Consider the following 4,574-nt stretch of genomic DNA (forward strand, 5'->3'; position numbering starts at 1 on the left):
TATCAAATTCAAAAGACTTACTATTAAATTACAGCAGTACATTTCTCAGCAGGCATTAAAAACATATGGATTGGAATTCATGCTTGATCTCAACATCTCAATGCCTTTGGGGAACATTTGATGGGCATAAATTCTTCTTGAAAAGGTTCTATTGTATGTATTTGTGCTCAGGTGAATGTCTTCTATTGCTTTACCTCTCATAACAAATGATCTCAGAGCCATAGATAAAGGACACTCCAGATGATGATGAGAATTGATAATATTTGCTCAGGGCTATAGTTTCATTTCCAGGTTATGACCAAGAAAGATTGCAGTAGCAAAACTAAATGTTCAATGTTCTACTTCCTCAAACAAGAGTCTCTCTCAAATAAAAGCAGAAAGATGTATACCTCACAAAAATCATTCTGATTACAGATGGGCTTATTAATTATTGAGTTTTTCCTAAACCAAATTTTCATGTTTCCATATGTGCATTAAAATAAAAGAGTAGACATTTTGGGAAATATGAACTTAATGTATTTTTATTCTTTACTTCATTTAGTCATCACAAGAAGTTTAAAAGTTGTTTTTAATACTTAACTATAAAAGTTGTATCTTATTGGAGAAATATATGCATATAAATTCATTTTTCTTTTTTCTTTAAAAATAGCTTTTATCAAAGGTGAAACTACTGAAAATTGATGCCTGCGTAGTAATTTGGTACCATTGTTCTATTTTTTTTTTTTATTTAAGAGGAAAAAGAGAAAAACACAAAACAAAACAAAGCAGTGTAAGGTTACACATAATACAGAACTACAAAAAAAAAAAAAAAAAAAAAAAAAAAAAAAAAAAAAAAAAAAAAAAACCAGAACAGTAAGAAATCACCTGGTAATAGATTACATATTATCATCTTGGAAATAGTTGCTCAAATCACAGTATCAAAGAATACAAAGTAGACATTCAAACAGAGAGACTGCAAACAGCTGTGTTCAATGATCCAAAAACATTAATATAGTCAGCTATTTAACATCCCTAAACATTGTTCTATTTTGTAAGTGTGAAAAGTGAGACTGAGGAATACTGAGAAACTTACCAAGGTTAAATAGTATCAGCTCATTTTGTTTAAGGGAACAGCACTACAGATTTAAGAGCTCAAATTTTACTTACCCTTAAACCTCTATATGCTCTTAATACACAACATTATTTATATGATAAGCTCAATTTGGATCCCTGTCTTTGTAAATAAGTTATGACATTGTAGGTTATCATTCCTTTTGATCTCTTAAATTGTTGCCATATTTTCATATTCAGTAGAGTTGGAATCCGACGATGACTATAGAAATCATTATAGAATTTAATGCATTAATTCTGCATGCAATCTATTGTTAACTTGTTTCATAGGATGAAGGAACCAGTCTCTGCAGTTTTTTCTTCTTGTATTAACAATAGTAAACTAAGAAACAGAGAATACATCAATTGTACTTAAAAGTGAATATGATTACAATGTAAAATTCTCACCCTATGTTTTTCATGTTATATAGATTATACTCTAGAATGAGATCCTAATGATTACAGTACATGATTTCTCAAAGCAAAGCCCATAAAATATTTTTCACAAGTTTTACAATATACTTTTTCAAAACTTACCAACTTTTGTTGTCAAAAATAAAATAGCAGTCTCAGTAGAACACATCAAAATATATTTTTACTTTGTCACTGAAAATGGCATTGGCTTATTTTCACAGAACTTTAAATTTTATATCACTCTGTACTACAGTTTGACTACATTTGAGTGGAACTACATATCTCATAATGTCTCCACCATCTAATAAAATTTTTATTAATGGTCTTGTTCAAAAAATTGTTAAAAATGTGACTTCCTGTATTTGGACATACTAATATATTTCTGTATTTATTTAGCCTAAATTTGGCAAGCAGATTTTTGCTGACAGAGTACTGTTTTTAACATATATTATACTGCACTAAACTATATAAAAGTGATACACTTATTTGTACATTTTATGGTGATTCAAGTATATATCTGTTACTTTTGTCAGTATGCTTCAGATAATCATCCACAGAAAGCATGAAAGATTGTATTTTTGTTTTCAATGAAGAATGTATTTTATTTTTAGAATAAAATTACACTACTTGTAGAGGTTTTGAAAGTACTGAAAATAAAAAAGCTTGAAATTCTTAACAATTATTTTATGAATATACATAAATATATTTTGTTACACAACTCTAATGGTTAAATGTAAAAATTTTCAGAATTAAAAATATAGTATATTTGAAATTAAATATTTTATATGTCATAAAATAATTCATTGAACTAATATTATATTGTTGCTCATTTACTTCTTTTGTAAAATTTTTTGCTTTCATAAATAATACTGTAAAGAAAAACCTTGTTCATAAATCATTATTTATTTTACTGTTATGGATTTTTAGAACTAACTCTACCATCTCAAAGGGTTGGAAAACACTAACACTTTTGATGTACATTGACCTATTGCTTATGCAGACTTTTTCAATTTAGATTGCATCAATAGTAAATAAAATTTGCCATGTTCCAAAAATACTTCCTGACTCTGTTATTATTTAAAGTGTTTTCCTCTCAAAGCATTATTCTTTAAGTCAAGCCATTACAGATACATGAGTTTGAATTGAGCAAAATCACTTCAATTTCTTACAATTTAGAATAATTGTTCATTCCTTTTCAACTTTTAAAATATATCCTGGTTTAATATCAGCTAAAATAGCGTGTAGACCAAATTACCAATAGATCTCACTCTTTTTCTTAATGTATTCTGTAGAACATGAGGCTGGGGATTTAGCTTAGAGGCATAAGCGCCTGCCTTGTAAGTGCATGGTTGTGAGTTTGATCCCCGGTACAGATTTAAAAAAAAAAGTGTATTCTGTAGAACAGCTGTTAACTTTTGTGTTATTATATATATATATATATATATATATATATATATATATAATTTATATAGATGGAGAGATTGTTTGAAATACTTATTTTCAATAAAGTATAACATTATTTAAGGCAAGAATCAAATCCTTTATCATTTTACACCTCTTCCACAACAGAATACTAGGCATAAAATATGTCCTGATGTCTATATCCCAGCAGTAGAATAAAGCAGCAAGGTTTACTGACAACTTAAATGTATAAATCATATGTTTTACAAAACTCAGAAACAGAATAAATTCAGAAACTAAGGATTTAGGAAAATGGCATATTCTCTGAATTATTTAGACAAATTTTAAGTCTCATGAATTCTATGCAAAATCTACACTCAATGTATTTTCTCCTGTATTACCACGTAAATGTTTATGAACTTTTTCACTTGAAAATGAGTCTTTAACCTACATTTATTAAATCAAAAAAGTTAACAATACAAGGTGTCTGGTCAACAACCAAGAATGCATGGTGATACTAATAGTAGAAATTTTTAAAGAGGAGTGAATTATAAAATATAAAAGCTTAAAGTACCATGGAAGTCTAAAGATCTAATGAGGTTAACTCTACCTTACTGATTGAACTTTAAAGCTTATAAAGTTTGTGAAAGAGTTGACCAGTGGATACTAAATAATTGTGAGGAAAGATGTTATTTTGTTTTATATCAAATAGGGTAACTATGGATAATGAAAGATATTATACATTTCAAAGAAGCTATAGGAAATGATCTTGAATATTTTCACTACAAAGAAATTTAAATATTTGAGGAGCCTGATATTCTTATCCTGACTTTAATATCATTTTACAATGTATGTATCCAATACCACATAATATCCCATAAGTATGTACAATTTTGTGTCCACTTAAAAATTAACTAATAATCTATAAAATATTGTTATTTGATTAGCCTTTTTCAGAGCTTACAAAAAGTTTTTAAAAACCTATTTTTTCTTCCAGAAAATTCCTCTCACTAACTCATATTTGTCAAATCCATCTTGTATTTTCTTTGAGATAGTTCATATAACAATTGTGCTCCTCTTTGAGAATATTTATGTGATCCAGAGATAGTTAATGATGTGTTCAGAATGTATCTGTATGGTTTTTTTTTTTCATTTTCCAAGAAAGAAAACACTAAAAGTATTTATTAATTCTATTGATTTTGTGTACATGCACACTTGCATACAACATACATTCATCTACCTCAAACATTTAATGCTTCTAGTTTGCAAGATACATGAATGCAAAAATACATACTTGGACAGTGCTACCATGTACTTTTTTTTTCTTCACTCTTGAATTACAAAATGTATTTTAATCCAGAATAATAAGTTTCTAAATTTACAATCACATGCAAAATTGCAGGTCAGGTAGAGACACCACTTCATGGAAGTGGATACTTTTTGATGGTCATTAAATCACATCATGAAGATGCTCAATGGTAACTGGCTGATGAAAACTGTTGACCCCTTTCTAGTACTAATACTAGTACCTTGTACTAGTAATTGCATTTGAAATCACTGCCATGAAAACTGGGAATTCTGTGGGCAACCACAGTTGCTGGCAGCACTTATAGCTTCATTTCCCATTCCCCACTCATCTACTTGCAGCCACCTGAACTGGTTCCAGCCAG

Source organism: Cavia porcellus, unplaced genomic scaffold (genome assembly GCF_034190915.1).
Source record: "Cavia porcellus strain 051 isolate PalLab524CR breed Dunkin Hartley unplaced genomic scaffold, mCavPor4.1 scaffold_4, whole genome shotgun sequence".
NCBI lineage: Eukaryota > Metazoa > Chordata > Mammalia > Rodentia > Caviidae > Cavia > Cavia porcellus.